This window comes from Patella vulgata, chromosome 5 (genome assembly GCF_932274485.2).
Source record: "Patella vulgata chromosome 5, xgPatVulg1.2, whole genome shotgun sequence".
In the NCBI taxonomy this organism is placed as follows: domain Eukaryota; kingdom Metazoa; phylum Mollusca; class Gastropoda; family Patellidae; genus Patella; species Patella vulgata.
Window position 1 is genome coordinate 59,114,096 of NC_065883.2, and position 22,000 is coordinate 59,136,095.

Below are 22,000 nucleotides of genomic sequence, written 5' to 3' on the forward strand. Positions count from 1 at the left end.
CATTTTGTGTCCCACTCATTTTGAGCAAATTTTACGTCAGAAGTCTCTTTGCATCCCTCAATATAAAAATCATGTTTAAGCACTGGTTGAACTGGTCTGGGCAAACACTGTCTGGAATTTAACTTTTCTATCAAAACTTGTAAGGTTTTAACAATGAATCATAAAGCAATTGAAATCACACCTTTAATCCTTTGTGAATCAAATAATTTTTCTGCATTGGCCTTAAAGGTGACAGATAACTAAATACACAGTTGATTAAATTTATATGACTACTTAAGCCTTTTCAGGGGGATAACAATAAGGAGTTGTACTCTATAATAAACACAAAAATATCATATACTCTTGAAAAGGTAAAAAGTAAACAAACGCAGGTCCCTGGGGGTAAGAATCTGATGGCAATAGAACCCTGATTTTAACCTGAAACCTCTAGAAGCAAAAACAAGGAGCCTGATGATTGGTTGTGTTCTAATTCAACTATCAATATTTGGTGTGTCACTTTCCCACGCTAGAGAGAAGACAGCTATTTTTAACCATCCGATACAGTCTTAGTGACAGGTCACGAAAGAGTATATTCATTTAATATCCAAACAGAGAGTTATCTAGGGAGAAATTTGATATATATATAAAATCTTCACGCAATATACTTTTACCTTTATTATGAAATACCTTAATATACCTGGTTTGCTGCTGAAAATGGTTGTTACCTGTCACATTAAAGAAGAGAAGTGACTTGTCCTGTGTGCGACTAATAACGCATCCCACCAGAAATGCTGATCGGAAGGCACGTGGGGGATTTTCAGCTAGGGTGTAAACTAAATGCCTGAATACTGAACATGAGCATACAATAGGATTAACTAGTACCATTTAATAGGTAGGTCAATTTTATCTATAGAAATCTCTCTTTTTTCTCAATTGGATATTGTTAATGTATTCCTGGATGTACATTCTTTTTTTTGAAAATTTATTTTCCATGCACAAACAATGATCAAATGTAAACAAAGGTTCGAGCAGACAGTCAACAAATACAGGACTAACAATAACATACACACATTCCTTCTTACCTCTACTCTTACATATAAATACATGCACAAAACTTTTCATATTTAATTAAGACATTTTAATGAAAACCATTACACAAACTTTAAAAAAAATCTTTGATCTTTTATTTAATCAATGTAATACCATGTGAGGAATTTATTTTTGTTTAAAAGGTTTCAGTCTTGCATGCATTTTTCAAATTAAATATATTTCATTTATAAATTTTGGGTGTAATTTAATGAATTAATAATTAGAAATTGCATTGAATATGTTAATTATTAATGTAATTATTTGTTAAACTAATTGGACAATTGTATTTAGATACTGATAATATTGGAACTGAAGGGCACAATAGCTCATATAAATTTTATTAGCTATTGAAGAAGAAATTGGATAAAGAAATCTTAAAGTTGTCAATAGTAGTTGATTAATATTTGGAAAGTTGTATATTAGCATTTAAATTCAAAACATAATGCCTACATCAATCAGACAGTATTCTGAATTAACAAAGGTTGAATAATCAGAGAGTAGGCTGGGGCTAACTTTTTATGTTACCATATTAAAAGAATCAAAATGAAATGGGGCTTAACATTCTACTTTTCTGAAACGACAGGGCTAATGAAGATGGGCATACACCATACAGTGTGCAATGTGGGAAATTTTGCATGGACTCTTATTTTGATTTCTATCAATGGTTCTTTTAAACATACATTATGTAAGAGCTAAATCTGTCTATTGCAGGTCTTTCTTTAGGTCTGAAAGTTATCTAAATTATTAATTAGACATTAAATTACCTACCCAGACCATAATCAACTCTAGATGGCATCGATTTACTGCATACCTTTCCTTCACGATTAAACGATTAAATGGATAATCAAGACTATACGGTTTATCGTACTGACTTTAGTAATGATGATCAAGGCTAGCCGGAAATTTCAACCGCTTAGTTCTCGGTTCATAGTGGATCAATTGAATGAAATTTTCAGCAAATTGCCTTTCCATTATCTAGTTTTTAACTATTATAGTGAGAACTGCCAACTCCTTATCGAATCTCCCATAATGTATATTTAAGTGTATACCAATGTCTACACTGTACCTCGTTTTTTGCACCATCCATACGACTAGACAGTCCTTGCCTGGCCTTCTGTCCTGAACTACTGACAAGGAGAAAACCATTCCCCATATTAAAAGACATTCAAGACAATTTATTATGGGAACAATGGCATATTGTTCTGGATACAATCATGCCAGTTATGGAAATTGGTTATCAACACTCAGATTGAAAGGAATTCAATTTAAATAGGTTTAATGCATACAAATTTGTTGATTAATTAAATTTTACAGAAAATTTACAATTATGTTAGCTATGTTAACTCAATTGAGAAGTGGTATCTAGTATTCTAAAAAGTAAGCATACCTTGCCTTGTAAACAACACCGATCACTACTTACAGCTAACTGGAGTGAGACTTTGAATGAATTGATAATGTAACCACCAAAAAGGTACTATTTATGGTAATGTTACTTGAATTTAAGGAACCGGTATCCGGATATGTCATTTTGGGTTGCACACAGGTCTGTTGGAATATCTTAATACATGTACATGAATGAATGAATAACAAAATAGAAGAAATATGTAACACTGCTATGGGTACCAAAATAATTCCTAATGCAAGTGTAATTCTGAATACTGGTTCTCTTCCAATGATCATAGCAAGCTTTAATTCCCATTAATTTGTGAGAATAATTAATGTGCGATTGACTTGTGAATAAAATCCTTGCTTTCACCTGTCTGTTTACTTGTACAAATTATATAACATTCACCCCATTTATAAAGACCAGCTAAGCAGAAATTAATAATGACTTGTGTTGCAGTTTGAGGCAGGCATATCATTCCTCCAATTATGTATAATTTGTGAAATAGATCATGCATAAGACAGGGTATGCATATTTTTAGAAATCCTAATACCACTTTTGCTTGACTTGAAAAGTTCACACAACTAACAATCTGTTCAAGGCAGAATCATTTCAAAGCATTAAGGATGCAATGTGCCAGAATGGCAATAACAACTTTCTCCATATTTATAAAAAAAAATAAAGACTGAAATTTGTTCTATAGAAAATAATCCAACCGACTCATCGTGGATGGAAATGAGTTATCATTTAGGTGTTGCCTAATGATCTAAGGGGAAAAGTTATCATTTAGGTGTTGCCTAATGATCTAAGGGGAAAAGTTATCATTTAGGTGTTGCCTAATGATCTAAGGGGAAAAGTTATCATTTAGGTGTTGCCTAATGATCTAAGGGGAAAAGATGGCAGTATGTAATCAATAGAAAGTAATGGGAACTTTCAATTAGGATTGTAGATAAGATTTTGACCAATAAGCTTTTAGATAAGATTATTTTTAATTGTGTGGTCAGAGAGTCTAGCTGTATTTGTTTAGATTAGTGTGCCTTTAATATAGTAACTAAAGTACACATTATTATTTTTCAGCATTTTCCAAGATTCTAACCGGATTATCGCATTGTTATTTTTAAATTTTTAACGTTTTAACTCACGACATTCACTGGCAAATAATTGCCTTTTAGGAGACAATACAGCTTTCTATTTTTTCCCCAATATGAGTGACGCCTACATCATTACAGGCCCAAGTTCAGCGCAGTGGATGCTTACGGCTGGCCCGCGGGTTCATTAACCTAATATATTTGTTGTTCACTTCTTGCAATTTCTGTGTGGCTTGTCTTGTCTGCAGGTTAGTCTTGTCAGTTTTGTTTTGCATGTAGTGGGGTTCTCCTGAACTTACTATTTGCTACCATACTTTACTTATAAAAGGAGCGGAAGTAGATCAGAAGGGTAAGTGAGTGAAGAAGATTAGTTCTATGATAATTTTAGGAGTACCAGAAGATAACTAATTTTCTCAAATATGCCAAAACAAATGATTAAGAGAATTTTAAACACTTTTGTTCTGTCTGAATTAAACTCTCTTTTGGTCTAGTTATCTAAAATAATGTACTTGTCATCAAGTTAACTGTTACGGCTGACAATAATGGATTCAGACAGAATCAACAAAAAAACAATTTTGAGTTATTTTTTCTTACCGAGACTTTTACTGAACTGATTTATGTAAATGCAATTTTTCAAATCATGTAAAAACTCTACTAAGATTTTTTTTTTCTCTCAAACATCCTGCATTTAAAATTTCCATATCGATTTTCACATAATAGTTCAGAGATTTAAAAATAAAAATGCTGATCGACCAACATGTTGCTTCACAAATTTGAAATTGTAAAACAAGAAAATCTTCTTGAGACAAATGGAGTATGAAGAAGTGTGTTATTGTTATGTTTTTGTGTTATTTTGATGTGTTTACTAGGTAACCATGAGGATATATTGTTAGGCCAAACTGTTTATTTAGATACTAGAAGTAAATATTGTCTTACCATATTGACATAAACACAAGTTGAATCATCTTGTCGAGTAATCAATTATGCAAATGAGTTGATATTTATCAATCATTACATGAACTGATTTGTTTAATAACAGCCCCAAAAAGTAAAAAAACCCAGACATTTTTACCAAATGTACGGCAAGTCAACTGTGGTTTATTTTAGTTGTGTTGATGTGGAATATTTATTTTTCCACCATTTTTTCCACCATTTACACATTTTTTCAGTCAACTGCTAACATATGAGAATACACAATCGACTGATCACAAAACTTTTAACAAGCTCTACCGCAAACAACTTGCCAGTCTATTGTAAATGAATATGTAACAGCTTAATTGTGAAATGAACATATCAAGATCTTTGCTCTATATTTTATATTAAGACACTATAGTTGTGTATTGTAATTAAATGCTGGACTTGTATGGTAGATTACATTTTTATTGTGCATTATAATAACATATATTTGTAGGATTCACATTGGCAGTTTATTGTAGACTATACAACATTAATTGTAGTGTAGATTACACATTGATTGTGGTAATAAGACATCAGTGGTGTACTGTAATCACACATCATTTGTACATTTGCAAAGTACACAGCAGATGTGTTGTGTATTTCAAATCACACATCAGTTGTGTATTGCAAATCAACATCAGTTGTGTATTGCAAATCCACATCAGTTGTGTATTGCAAATCACACATCAGTTGTGTATTGCAAATCCACATCAGTTGTGTATTGTAAATTACACATCAGTTGTGTATTGCAAATCCACATCAGTTGTGTATTGTAAATTACACATCAGTTGTGTATTGCAAATCCACATCAGTTGTGTATTGCAAATCACACATCAGTTAAATTGTGTATTTCAAATCCACATCAGTTGTGTATTGTAAATCAGTTGTGTATTGCCAATCACACATCAGCTGCATATTGTAAATCAGTTATATACTGTAGCCTAAATCACACATCAATTGTGGATTCTAGATTATATATCAATATATTAGAATCTGCAGTAGACAACTAGTAGAATATCACACACTGATTGTTACATCTGTATATTGTAATTACACATTTTCTGTATACTGTTGATTACAACAACTGGGTGTGTTATATTAATGTTTCTACATTTAACAATGTTCATGTATAATGAATTCTGCCACATTCAAAGTTCAATGTAAATTTTACAAATATCCAATTTAATATGAAGTTTCAAAAGCTACACTTGGTTGCATATATTTGGTCATTTGCACATTTTACTGTGGTTGATGGTGGATGAAATATATGATTGACTTAATTTGTTGGCTGAAAAATAGATGTACAGCGGGGGTTGTCGCCATCACAATCAAACAATGTGCTTATGGACAGATAAAGGAGCAGGATGACACCATGTCATATTAACTTACTATAATGTCATTCTGACAAGATCTTTTATTATATTCCTACAACACAATTCAACACAAAGCACAATAAGCAAGTTTTCTTTATCCTGAACAGGACGACCGGCAAGCAAAGAGCCTCATACTTAACATATAACTATAATCACGATTTTATTCATGAGAGATTTTACTTTGGGGGTAAGAGTAAATATATGTACAACAAAATTTACTACAAATGATCGTTCAAATATTTAGGTCATGTGAAAGAAATCAAGATAAATAGAGATATTGCTTTGTTTAAAAAGTTGAAATTTGAAAAAAATGAATTTCTTAAGGAGAAAATTATCAGAATTATGCTTTGATTTCTAAGTACCTTATCTAAATATCGACAGCTTAAATCCTCTTGTTAAAACGCAACATGTTATTTCAATGTCTATTTGTATAATAAACTTTATGATATAAGTAATAACTGATAATATTATGATTGATAGAGTGTCAGTAATATGTCAATGTTCGTCAATTACCTACTCTATACATATCTATCATTTCTAATCACCATCCCATTAGCATATTTATCTATCTACATCCATTCATTATATATCATATTATAGCAGATCAATTGAAATTCTATCTTGTTTGTGTTCACATTTACAAAATTTGAATAAAACATTATGAAGAACACTTGTTGACAGAATTTTAATGTGGTCTACATTCGACTATAACATGGGGATCACATAGCTAAGTGGGTAAGACGCTGGCTCGCTAGCCTGGAGGTCGCGTGTTCGATCCCTGCATTGGCCGAGAAAGTTCATCCAGATTTTCCGCCGTGGTTCCTCCTTGTCAGTGATGCAGGACGGAGGGCCTGACAAGGACAGCTGTCTAGTCCTTCGGATGAGACGAAAAACCGAGGTCCCGTGTATAATTTGGAATGCACGTAAAAGATCCCTTGGCAGTTGGAATTCAATATAAGAGTAGGCGATAGTGCCGCTGCCCGGGCAAAATTTCCCTCATAGCACACTGTATGGCGTATGCCTGTCTTCATTAGCCCAGCATAGGAGCAAATCAGTAGGACGTTAAACCCCATTTCATTTCATTTCATTTCCACTATAACACACCTTCCAATAGGCAGATTAATACAAATATCTCATGACAAATTTGACTGAAACAAAGAAAACCTACCAAATGAGTGTATGTGGCTAAAGTAGTCATTTCAAGACCCCTGAAGAATTCAATCACGAGTAACTCAATTACCTATTGGTTGATGAGTTGATCCAGGGAATTTCTTATACAACTTAAACTTGTGATGATGACCTTAAGAAACAAATTTATTTACATTCTACTGTCTTTTTTTTTAAAAAAAAAAACACAAAAAATAATTGATGTTGTCAGTTTTAAGGACAGCTTTTGATTTGTTCAGCTATTTCTGGTGCACAATTAATTTCTTCATTTAGTATCATCACTCCCTTTTAAATAGTGATACTGAAAACTATTTAGATTACCTTTTTTGATAGTAAATAATATTGCTACATAAATTCAAGCCATTTTAATGCAAGTGGGACACAAGCTCTTAGAAAATGTGGGATACCAGGCAATCAAACATATAATCGGCTTTGTTGTCTTGATCAGTTTTACATTTGGTTTTAAAAATCTGAGCTGCATCTTTTTAAGCAAATGTTGCGCAATCCTGCATTTAGATGGACTTTTTCATTTCAAGTAGTTGCCAAATTTCAATAATCACAAAAGTGAACTGTACAGCCTGTACAGCTTGTAGAAGTATTAAAAATAATATAGGATGACAAACCATCTATGTAAAATTGTACTTTTCTTAATGATAATTTATTGTAATTAAATTTTTCTTAATGTTATCTTAATCACTGCCTTTACAAGATATAAAACAATGACACATGAAACCATGTCCAGTATCAATCAAAATCATACAATATATATATGACATTTCATATCCTCTCTGTCAAAATCTATCATTACATTAAGTATTCTGATTATTGCTGGCACCTTCTGAAGGCCGCAGGGAAAGTCCCCCCTCACCCCTTGAGGCATATAGTCATGTACTTTTTACGTTAACAAGATCTTTGGCTGTCATTTGTGTCATAATTTTATGCGATGTCAATATTCCGATGTATTCGTTGACACTGATGAATATGACCATTTTCTGTCTCATAAACAAGTGTGCCAATATTCATATTGGATTATGTGTGATAGATGATTTTAGCAAAAAACAGTTTCATCTTTTTCTTCACTCAAACTACTTCATTAAGCATGAACAAGGAATACGTGTAAACTAAGAAGAAAATTGCAAGTCTAAAGTGCCTCCTCAATGGTGGGTGTTATTCATGCTAAAAAAACCAAACAAATTAATAATCATTATCTTTAAAAAAAAAATAATATCTCAATGACCTAGTTGTGAAATGTTCAAGACTGGCAATCTACCTTTAAGTCTGATATTTCAACTTATTGGAAATTCTGCATAGCCTTATTTGTCAGAATTATCTGAACAAAGAATATAACTTTTTTTATTAGAGCATTAATTCAACACAAGATTCTACAAAATGACCAAGGACAATAACTATAAGCAATTTCTATTTGAGAAGAAGAAGTAAAAAAATGCCAAAACAGTCTAATCAACAAGTTAAACAACTTTTAACAAATCAAAATAACCAATTTGGTTGTTTAATCTGGGTTAGGAGAAAAAGTCAAATAGGGGTAACCATGTCCTTTAAAGTGCCCCTTCGGATACCAGTAACTTTATTTGAACAAATGTGGACAAGCATCAACATACTTAACAAATTTGGTTGCAGTCCATCAAGCAGTTGGGAAAAGTGGAAAATACAAAAATTTGCTAAATCAAGGTCGGAAGTTATGACTATGTCCTTTTGGCTATATGCAAACATTAAGTTTATTCAAGACTTGCACACTGATACCCTTGAAAATAGCGAACATTTGGATCATAAAAGTCGATCAGTTACAATTTGAATACTAAAATAATTGATTAATGGCGTAAAAACGAAATAGACATTAAAATAACTTGTATTAAAAGCATGGGAAATATCAAGATTAGTAAACCCCATATCTTTTTATTCTCTTTACCTTTCTTTCATCTACTACTTTTAGCACTAATACGCCAACAATTCACAGACTCCACAATTTTTTTACGAGACTGTTTGTAGGACAAAATTTATAGTTTTATATACCTCGCATTCAAATAATCACTCACTTAGTGAAGGTGAGACTTCCTATCGTAAGATCCCCGCAATCAACTATTTTTATAACCTAGAAAAAGTATGAATTAATCTATGTACTTTATTCTATAATGAAAACAAACTCACCCCCCTCCACACCCTAAGCTTTAAGCTTAATATGGTTTTTATGATGTATATGTCAATTGTAGTACATAAAGTGGCTATCTGTTAACGGGACAACATAAAAAGAGCACCCTTGTTCCTTCTGCCGTACTAAGTCAATATAAATCATATTGCTACATATGTAACGATAAGACATCAATATTTACCCTTCATACACGATTCATATTTTATAAAGGAGCTGCTCACATCCTCTCAAAACATAGATTATGAATATATGTATATTTGCCTGTAGTGTTATTATTGTGGCAATCCTTTCAATTTCATATAAAGAGACTGGCTCAAGCTTTTATTCAATGTTTAAAAAATCAGAGAATCTAAGACAAAAATACACAAAATCAGTAACTGTTGAATAAGAATGCAATATGCATGTTAAATAAACAGATTTTATTCAAATTCCCATAGTATAATTAAATGTTAAAATGGATATTCTTAGTAACATCGGCATGATGAGCCTTAATTTAATTTTACAGCTGTAAATATTAACTGGAATATCTATTTTACAGATTTTTGCCATTGTCCAAAGCTTATTCAATTCTGATAGTCTAATTTCAAATTCCTATAATACAGAGTACAGCCACTGTTGTAATCCTGATTGTATGTTATTTAATATGCTAATATCATTTTCCTTATTTAAATTTTTATTCTAGTTTTCTTGTGGATAATAATCTAGACATGATTGAAACAAATAATAGGTTAGATGCCATTATGGTCTCAATGTTCATGAAGAAATTTTGCAGTCTGAAATTCAACATTAAAACTATGAATTATGTATGGTCTAATATAGACTGCTTTATATTGTGTATGGTCTGAAAAATCTGTATTAAGACTATTTTATATTGTGTAAGGTCTGATTGTCTACATTAAGACTACTTTGTATTATGTATGGTTTGAAATACTGCTTTCATACTATTATATAATGTTTGCCCTGGAATATTATGCCTTGAAATAAAAAATAATTATTAAAAATTTCTTAGGAATGAGTTCTTGAAAATTGATGGCAAATACTGACATGCATATTCAGCATTTCTTCTTCTTTTTTCATAAAACATTTCATAAAGTATAGAAACAAATTGTAAATGGTGAATCAATCAAGGGATGAAATAGAGATTAGAGTAGAATTTAAGTTCTTGAAAACTTTGTGAACAATAAATGTCTTGTTAGTGAGAGAAGCGTTACATGTAATCAAATCTCAGTGGACCGTTGGAAGTTGCATGATAGTACATGTAGCTGTAGGTATAATCTTATATCATTATTACATACATGAAGTTGTTAATCTAGACTTTGATCAGTGATATGAATGGATGGATTAATCCTCTAGTCAAATATACCTTGATTGCATTACATACAGGTAAGACGACCTGTTCTCTTTAATCTAAAATTGATACATATTGATACCTTAAGAAACTAGGTAGTCATCCTGATTTCTGATGCTATCATAGACACATGTTATGTAAAATTAAGATAAAGAGCAGCACGGTGTACATCATTTATTATAGCCCTTGTAGTTAATTCAAGCAGAAAATCTGATTTAAGGGTAAGTTATTTTTATTAAACTAATTAAGAACAATGATCTTGTAGAAATACAGTACCCTTATTAACTTGTTTTACTATTTGAATATGCTAAATGGTTATTCTAATTCTACTGGAATGTTCGCTTAAATTCAAATGATCATTTACCGTAGGTGTATTTCTTCTGGATCTCTAGAAATTGTGAAATCCTTTCAATTCAATACATTTTCCACCATAAGTTGGGAACCAATGTAGCTCAGTATGGCACTTGATAACTAACCAGAAGGCTCCAGGTTTGATTCAGGTGCTGGCTGAGAAAGTTCCTCCAGATTTTCTAGTCTGGCTTTCCTTGAGGAAAATAAATGAGAGCTTGTGTATACCATTGGCAAAATTTCCCTCATAGCACACTGCATGGCCTATGCCCACCATTATTATTCAAAATAACTCTGAGGATTCTAATTATTATTGAAAGTAAGGTATTTTTCTCCTGAATTACTTGAACGACCAATAAATTGAATAGTTAAAATGGCTATCTTCAATGATGGCTGGGCAGATTTGCTTTAAACAATGCATTCAGTCGTATTTGATCATCCCTTAAGTAACTTTTTAGTCACTATGATAAATCCTTAAAGATTATATAAACTATATTATATATCTCTAATTCAACTAATTCTTTTATTTCTAAATAGAGAAGCGTGGGAATATATTTCAAAACGGACAAACTCCCATATCTATTTAAATGAACAAAGGCAAAGGCTTGAACCTAAACATCCAAATTATACTACCTATAACTTCACTAACAGTTTGAAACTAAAAGGTTCAATAAATGTCAAGATCTTCTTTTTACTGAAGTATTTTTGTCAAACAATAGACGTCATTGAAGTGAAATTACACGTTGATTTATCTTAATATGTCCTCTGGTGAATATGTATTATATTAAGTACACTTATTCAACTACAATTATCAAATATCATAATACAGTATATATGTAATTGAGTGTACATGAATATATAAACTACATACCGGATTTTTGGAAGAGGGTGATATTATCAATAGAGATGGAATATACAAATAAAATAAAATCAACCTCTGTACACAACAAATTTTAATCTAATTTGACCTTCCATTACATGTGGGTAAAACCTACTTCAACTAGAGTTACTGCTTTTTAACCGGGAAATTCTAATCCAGAATAATATAATCCCATTTACATTGCACCTTATTAAATCGTGGCATCTGAGCCCCCATTTTAGGAATCCTGATATGTATTGACCTTGAGGGTGTGAGGTTTGCCGATACTGGCAAATATCGGTCATCTCTTTATAAGAAACTATATGTATCATAAAGATCAGTAATAAATTACACCATACCACGTTATCCCTCCCCTCCTAAAAAGGTAATCCCATATCTGACTCCAAAATAATCTGGAAGGAAATCATAATGCCATGAAAACCAATTTACTTTCTGGTCATGCATCATGCCAAAGGGCATGTCAACCATTATCAGAGTACAGACTCAGCAGTTAACTCAATTCACCTAGAATATTGAAACCTTTTATTTACTTTCTAGTATGATATCCATGCAAAAAATAGATGCCTCTTGAATATGAATATAGCATTTTTTCACGTTCTGTCCTGTAACCTTTTAAAATCTTGTGACGGTAAAGAAGCATATCGTGAAATACATTGTTTACCATAAGATAAACAACCAGTGGAACATGCAGCTTGTTCGATACCATTATGCAGTCTCTAATATCTCCATTAAAGATATATTGATAAAGACTAAATATGGCAAACCAGAAATCAATGTAAGACAATAGAAGCTTGCGGGAAAACAGCGTCGTAACTGTAAAATCCACTTAAAGAAATTGTATTGTCTGTTTCTAAAGAAATTATGGATTGACATTACATACAAAGGTTTAATCTGTAATAATGAAGAGGGTTAGTGTTGACTCTGATATTTTCAATAAGAATATATTAAGAAATTAGCTTATTTGACATCTTTGTTTATTCAGTATTTATCATTTTTTCTCTTAATATTTGGTTAATTATATAAGATAATTATACCAGTAAGGTACCATTGTGCAGGGAGGTGTGCATTGAGTCAAGTGGTGTGTTTTCGATTCCATGTGTGTACGTGACAATGAATAGAGTTGCCTGCCCATCCTTGTGGCACTGCATCCTCTGATTTCCTCCCACTGCTAAAAGATCCCTGTGCACAAGAAAATTATTGAAATAGAATTATACCAAATGTAAGTCTTGAAATGACCTAGTTTGCTTTGAGTGGATGTTAAACTCTGTTTCTTTCAACAAAAGTGCCAAAAATTAAGAGAATTGACCAAAAGAGTACAGGAATATATATTCACTATGGAAATAACTTTTTAATAATGCAAAATCCCTTAAAAATATGGAGAACAATCAGACGTCTTAAAATCAATGTTTACATTAATTTCATAGATGTGATACTTCATTGTTTTGCAGTAAATCTGTATGAACACAACAAATCTTTGATATCAAAACTAATACAGAATTATAATGACTGCTTCAGTGTGTCACGCCTGAAGAATTAAACTGTATGACCAGAAAGTCTGACACACCCTGAACAGAAATCATTTCATGATATCAATTTATTGATTTTCTAAGAATGAACGTATTGTCACATTATCAAGAATGTTCTCTATCATACACAGATACAGGCTTTTTCACAGGGATGGTAACAGTTTGTTTAAAACAATGATGAGAATTTAATGTCGCGAAGCATTGCACAATGTAGAATTTCTATTTTATAACTGTTATTTCTGATGAAGTAATTTTTTGTTGTTGATAAACTGACAGAATATAATATCTATAAAATCAGGTAAGTATTCCTTAATATATTAAAATTCAAGGTGATAAATATTAAAAAAAAGATGTTTTGCGATAAAAAATATTTTAACAGCTTTTGGATTGATTCAATATTCTTTCATCCTTGACACTTTTATTAATACCAGTTTTAATTTGATTTTACAGTAATTTTTATATTTGAGTTATATCTTCTAATTTAGTAAGAAAAAAAGCTTTCTGAAGTTTTACCTAAATCTTATCTTCTGATGCCGCCTCCATACTTCTAACCTATTATAATAATATTTTCCAAGGTTCCCATTAAATGCCTTCATTCATTTAATAAGTTTTAACTATTCTATATAATCTCGGCCATATAAATTGCTTGTTTATCAATAATTTGTAACAATTTGTTACTGTCAAATTTCCTTAAATGTGAGAGACATTAGTATAAGAATATCAATAAATTTTCTTTAACGAAGGTTTCTAACAGTTGGCAGCAGCTGTTGTGGTATTAAAGTGGAGATGTAGATTTTGAAAAAAAGGAAGGTCAACTATTGGTAGAAACGCTTAATAACATAGCATTAGTTTGAATGTTGACTTCTTCCTCAGACCTGTGTTTTTAGTCATATTAAGAAGATTATAAGATAACAAATTCAATAACCCCTACTTCTGAAGCAGATGCTGCAGTGTTTATTCGTTTAATTTTAATCTTACTGCAAATACATTGTAAGTATTCCATTATCTTCAAGGTCTTAAATTTCTTATTGTTGAATATTTAAGTTTTTTCTTTGGGGATCATTCATCTTATTTACATGTACGAAGTTCAATAATTGTGCTGAAGTTTAAGATGCTAATTTACGATAATAAAAATCGATACAACTTAAGTATGTTCAAAGTGACCCGAAGAGATCAAATAGAATTGACCTATACTTATTGAATAATAATTAATAGCTTTGTAACATTTAACCCATATCTGAGTGAACTGTATTTATTAAGGAGTCATTTGTCTGAGTGTTGGGGTAGAAAATCATGATGTAGTTCTTTTAGGGTGTCATGACGGTAGTGGCAGTCCAAACTATTACTCATTGATGTATAGGCTACACGTGAATGCTTACTCATTCAAAGACACCATATACCATTTCTCAAGTATACGAGAATTGCGATCTAATTTGTCTTGTACTCTTTACAACTTGTCTTCACGGCAAATACTACACAGGGTTTCCAGGACCAAGGTGTAAACAATTGAAGGTTTGCCACCATAGAACCAACTATTTGTGATTTGGGAACTTGGTTTATCTCCAATATTTCACCTTGTAGTATGAATATGAACAATTATTGTCTGAACATCAACAAATAAAGGCTTTGGACAGTCTTACCACTCATATTGTGGGTACTACAATGTCATAGCTGGAAACAAGTGAAGGCTTCGGCCAGTTCTGACCAATCATATTGAGAGTACTACAATCTAATAGTTGGAAATTGAGCTACACATGTTCAAAGGGTTAATGACATCATCCTAAAGGACAGCACAAAATACACAACCACGTCAAAACAGAAGTCATTTCAAGGATTCACTTGTTTCTATTTTTCAAATTTTATGCCTTTAAAACATCCATAAATATGAAAGATATTTCACTTAAAATCGCATAATTTTAGTTTGAATGATTTATAAGACAAGATTTTCAACTTTAAAGTTTATTTCAACTTCAACATTCATAAAAGTGTCAATTTAAACATAAGATTAAAAATAAATCAGTAATTATTTTGAGTAAAAAAAAAATCACTGTCAATATTGAAATGAGAATAAAACACATTTATGGTAGGTGTTGAAGTTGATCTTCTTTTATTCAAGTGATTTTAATTTTGCTCTTTTTATGAAACTATTCAGTCACTACTTCTGATGGGTTCAAGGTCATATGCCAAATAGAGGCTCTAAAGCCTCCCCTTGCTACTTAAGGCCTCATCATGTTTAAACCTGGGCCTCTTTGTGTGTTATGCATAATACTTACTATACAACAAATATCCTCTCTTTGCAATTGGCGTTCATTTGCCAACTTGTGATTTTAATTCCGATGCTGACTATTCCTGAATACATAAACTTGGAAGATACAGTACAGTACAGTATATTAGTAACAGTTGCAAGGTGTCATACAATAGGTTAGCATCACATTTCATACCATGTCCTTGAACGCTTTAATTTTTAGAGTACTTTGATATCACTACACCTTTAATCTAGAAGGTCATAAATTTCTTTTTAAAACAAATGGCTGGAGACTTGTCAGTGGCAATCGCTCAAAGGTTACCTTTAACCATTAGTTTTTGTTGTTGCACTTTTGTCAGTCACATTTAGTCAAAGATTTGCAGCACAAATAGGTTGGGATTCGTGTAAAGGTTATGCATCCGATATAATTTTTAAATTCAATAGCCTTAGTTTCTGATGAATTTCTGTTCCAAACTAACGCCCCCTCCCTTCCCCCCACCTCCCACACCTGGGTAATATGCAAGAGATAGATAAGGTTTACTCTCTGGAACTCCTGAAACCACTTGTCACTTACGACTGCATTATTAGCTGATACCCGCTGCACTTCCTATTTATTTGGGGAGCTAACATCTGTACTTTATAGAAAATATTAATATTATTATTATTATTGAGTTCTTTTGGTTGATTAAGTTCAAGGCATGTTAGTATATTGATCAAGGTTTATTAAATTCACATGTAAATACTCCAATGTATGCCTATGGTGCAGTTATAGTTCATTTGTAGCATTTACAGTAAAAATGTTCCAAACACAAAGCTTAGAAATACTACTGCAGTTAAACTTGCAGTCCTGTAAAAAGATTCCAATTGATGCAAAAACATGTCTCAATGGAACACAATTTTAATCTGTTGCTTTTTCTGGCTGTACACCAAATAATCTGTCAGACCAAATTTAGCCTCCAGTTTGTGGCCACTATATGTTTTAAATTTTCTTGATGTTATCAGATTTAAAGATTCTTTTATACTGACTGAGACGTAATGAAATCACAACACTTTTATAAATGGATGATTGTAAATCTTATGAGAGATACAATTTAATCTTGCAATATCAGATCACGACAATAATATGCAAGATTGAGTTTTTTACAATTGTGTAGACGCAACACAGATCAATTCTCTCAAACACAAAAAATTGAAATCAACAGAATGGTGATGTTGAAAATCACAATTTTATTATGCGGACATAGGGGTATAAAATATAGGTCAGTTCTGTGGAAGACTTAACGATAAACCAAGGTTTACACCTTAACAATAAGATTGGGACATTGCGTTTATTTAAGAGGGCACGAGTACCAGATCCATGAGAAGAACTTTTTTTCCCTTGTCATTACGGTCTTGAGGCTTTGTAATGATGTCAATATTGACATTTAGAAAAGGAAAAAACTATCATCAGCAAAATTGAAATATCTGGTGATATTCCTTTAAAAAAAGTAAAGAAAAGTTCATTAGTGAGTATTTACTTCAAATAAATAACAGATGTTTAAACTGTGTCTTGTCAACAAATGCCCTCGTTAATACATACCATTCTACTAGTGTTGACATGATATACATTCTACATTGAAAATATCAATAATACCTTATTGATATCTTTATATGCAAAATAGATATATGCTTGTAGTGTAGTGTGTCATGAGTGAACTGGATTAGTAATCAAAATGAACAGATATGGGAAACTGCATTGATCTGAAAAGTTTACAATTTCAGGAAATCTGAGAATGACCTAAAATGAATAGATGAAATTCATCATTTTAATATGAAATGAAATTAAATAAGGTTTAACGTCCTATTTTTCTGTGTCAACCTAACATACTTAATGAAATGAAATGGGGTTTAACGTCCTACTGTTCTGCTCCGAACTGGGCTAATGAAGACGGTGTACTTAATGAAGATGATAATATGTAATGTAATGTGCTGTGAAAGAATTTTTTGGCGGACAGCGATGTATCCACTTATTATTCATCGAATTTCAACTATCAAGGGTTCTTTCATGTGCCTCAATTCTTTGTCCCATCCAAAGGACTTGAAAGGGGCTTGTTTCTTAATCAGTGACAAGAACTGAGTAATCGCCTTTTCACTGAGCCATCACGGCTTCCTTGATCATTTGAATTTGTTAGCTTTCAAACCGTGACTTAGAATATCTGAAAAGAAAAATCAGCATTTGACATGAACACTTTTGGGAAGGGTTAAAGGTGTGCTGCTACCTGATGGGTTCTAAGAAATGAAAACTAACTGAAATCTCATTAAAAACATAAAATACATCATGTTATGTTAATTTGCAAATAATCAGAGTTTAAATACAGATTGTGGCAAAGAAGTATGGGTATTAATATCCGCACCAATGCTCTATCATTGCTCATTTACATTTTAATTCAAGACATTTCACTCCCTAATTATTAAATTCATATACAACACACACAGAATCAAAATTATTCAGTCCTCCATGTGTTATTAGAGCCTATTCTAGCAAAGCCACATTTTAATTTTTGTGATTATTCAATTTGTTTTGCTGCATTAGGTCCCATTCTAGCCAAACCGCAGTTAAATTTGTGTGGTTGACCAACTTTTAATTTCAAGTCAATAATATTAGTCATTGATAAATCCTACACTATAAACCTGTACTTGCTGTAGTATTTTAATATGAATTTTACAACACTGCCATATGTTTCATTTTTCTACATCAATATTTTTATAACAGATGACTAACTACACCTGATGAAAGGTAAACACCCATCACATAAAATTAACTGATGTAAAAAAAATAATTCAAGAATAATGGTTGATATTTATAACTATTATTACAATATGATATTAACAGTAAGCTTATTAAAAATTGCAATCAATAATCTAGGCTATCATTGTTTCCTGACTATGACTTTGATAAAGCATGCCATAATTAATCTAGATTATTGAAGCACACATCCAGTAATCTAGATTATTGAAGCACACAATTATTCTAGATAACTGGAGCACACATCACTAATGTAGATAATGTTATTGAGGTGACTAAAGCACACATATAACCAATAACCTTGGTGACCCTAAAAAACACATTAGTGATCTAGGTGACCAATGCACACATCACCAGTAATCTTGGTGATCAATGCATACATTAGTAACCTAGGTGACCAATGCACACATCACTAGTTATCTTGGTGATCAATGCATACATTAGTAACCTAGGTGACCAATGCACACATCACTAGTAATCTTGGTGATCAATGCATACATTAGTAACCTAGGTGACCAATGCACACATCACCAGTAATCTTTGTGATCAATGCACACATTAGTAATCTAGGTGACCAAAGCACACATTAATAATCTAGGTGACCATAGATCACCAGAAATCTAAGGGATCAAGGATCACACCTCCAAAGATTCTCAAGTGATCAAAACATGCATACAGCACAATGGCAGTCAATACTAAGGCACACTGACATTCAAAATCTTGTATATCAAGTTTTTAATCAATCTGTCAACTTTGCGAATCTTTGTCTAGGTCTTATTGTCATTAACTACCGGTATGTCTGTGTGTGTGTAGTAAACCTTAAAATAGTAAACCCACGGCTGCCATGCAAGATACGCCCACATTTTGCAAGAGATGGACAGAGAACAAGCTAAAAGAAATAAAATATTTTCGTACAATCAGGGGCATCAATCCAGGAAGTTATGGTCCGATATGCGCCAATATCAAAAGGAACTCAGATCTTTGGGATATAAACATACATTTTAAGTTTCATCAAAATCGGATAAAAATTGTGACCTCTAGAGTGTCCACAACCTTGGTTTAACACTATTTGTGAAAAGGGGAACAATCGGTGTCCTTAATCAAGAATGTTACAGTCCAATATGCGGCGATATCGAAAGGAAATGAGATCGTTGGGATATAAATATATATTTTAAGTTTCATCAAAATCAGGTGAAAATTGTGACCTCCACTGGGTCCACAGACTTGGTCTTACTTTTACACTATTTGCATATGGGTAGCGGCCATTTTGTTGGGCAGTTTTGATTCGATTTACAGTGTAACCTTGTTATATGTGAGTTTTCGTACATTCAGGGGCCATAATCCAGGAAGTTACAGTCCAATAAGTGCAGATATCGATAGGAACCGAGATCTTTTGGATATAAACATATATGTTAAGTTTTATCAAGATTGGATAAAAATTGTGACTTCAAGAGGGTCCACAACCTTGGTATTACATACTTTTACACTATCTGCGTACAAGTGTAATGGCGATATATTTAAACATTTTTTTTTAAATTGTATAAAAATTGTGACCTCTAGAGGACCCACAAGTTAAAAAAATGTGATTTTTTTCGTACAATCAGAAGCCATAATCCATGAAGTTTACATGCCAAAATAAAAAGGAACCGATATCTTTTGGATATAAACCTATATTTCAAGTTCCGTCAAAATAGGAAAAAAACTCTGACCTTGGAGTGTCCACAAACAAATTGGTTGTATAATAAAAATTGTGACCTGTAGAGTGTCCACCAACAAAATGTGAATGGACCGATGTGATCAGACGCCCATATTTTCATGTGGATGTATAAACATGATTTTTCGACAAACAAAATGTTTTTTCCACAAAATGTGAACGGACAGTCAGCAATATACATCCACATGAAAATGTGGTCGTTTAATAAAAATTGTGACCTGTACAGTGTCCAAAAACAAAACATGAAAGGGCAGACATCCGAATGGACAGGGCTGACGACAATATACACCCACATGAAAATATGGGCGTATAAAAAGGTTAAATATATCAACTTTTAAACATAATAAATTATATGATTTATAAATGTAAATCTACTCTACTATAAACTTCTTATATGATCACTACTCATAAACAATATTTTTAAATATTGAAACGGCTTGAGGGCTAGAGTACACTGCATTTAATTGCCAAAATTATTCCGAAATTTTACGCTTGAATGCATGGGAAATTTTCTAACATCTTAAAAGCTGTGTCTTGTCGCCTACACCTGTATTTAGTATAAAAGATATTGTATGATTATAACTCAAGCCTTTTGTTATTTTTTCAGAAACTAATACTGATACAGTATCTGATGAGGACCTTGATAAAATATCTTGTATTCTATTCTGTGTTATGGCATGATTTATTATTATTATTCTATTACCACTCATTCACACAACTTTAGCAGACGTGTCATGTTTTCAAAACTTCTTGAAAATAAATTTAACAAAAACTTAGACTTTCTAGAAGTGAGAAGACTGGAAAAAGTCACTAAAAATATTCTGTTCCAAATTTGCATCCAAAATTCCTTTAAAAAATATCATTACATTATTGGAATTTCAACATAGTTGATGCAAATGTTACTGTACATTAACAGTTTATTCTTCAAGCAGGTCTTACAGATATGTTCAATTGAGCATTTATTTCAATCTACAAAACTTTTATTTATCGGTATATATTATATTTCTAAAGACCGTGAAAAAAAAAATTACAGACATTTACTCTCACAGTAATGTTCAATTGAGCATTTATTTCAATCTACAAAACTTATATTTATCGGTATATATTATTTTTCTAAAGACCGTGAAAAATAAAATTACAGACATTTACTTTCACGGTAAATGGTAATGATGCTGCTCAGCCATTCCTTGTCTTGCAAGATTTTGTGCTGTATATGATAACCACTATGCAAAAACTTGTAGATTGTAATCTCTGCTTGTCTTGAGGTTTCTTTGTCGCTTGGAAAGAAAAAACGACCAAAATGAAATTAAATGGGGTTTAACGTCCAACTGTTCAGCTCCAAATGGGCTAATAAGACATGCATACACAATACAAAGTGCTATAAGGGACGTGTACACAGGACTATATGTTTTCCCTTGCCAGCCCTATGTCCTGCACCACTGACAAGTGACAGACAACCTCGGTCCATCCATGTACCCACTGGAGTGCATGTGAAAAAACCCATAACAGTTGGAATTCGATAAGAGTAGGCAAAAACGCCACTGTCTGGAGAAAATTCTCCTCTCTAGCATTGCGCATAAGATAACACATTAAGATGTAATTTGTTTTGAAAACCAATACGTTTTTTTTTCCTGATAGTTTGGATAAATCTTCCAATCTATTGTTATGTATAAAGGATTACGATTGTCAAAGACAGTTCGTGTAGGCAATACATAGTATTTTTTTTTTCTTTAACCCCGAAATAAAAATCTCAATTCAAGGCATAAAAAAGTTTATCAATTGTGATCAGATTTAACCTCTCACACTAAAACCTTTCATATCACCTATCCACATGGGATAATATTTCTTTCTCACCACCAGGGGAAAAAAATATTGTTTCTTTATTTGAAGAATAGTACAAAGGACCAATTACTCATTTTATAAGTTGTGATAATAAACTTGTCGACTGTC

General features: G+C 32.1%; 1 protein-coding gene across 1 annotated transcript in view; it reads left to right on the plus strand.

The window, feature by feature from the left end:
• The first annotated feature begins 560 nt into the window (after positions 1–560).
• Positions 561–22,000, plus strand: part of LOC126820741 (delta-like protein 1) — an 86,316-nt gene continuing 64,876 nt past the window's right edge. The window contains exon 1 of the mRNA XM_050548841.2: positions 561–871. The gene's annotated coding sequence lies outside the window, so the exon portion shown is untranslated. The remainder of the gene's footprint in view (positions 872–22,000) is intronic.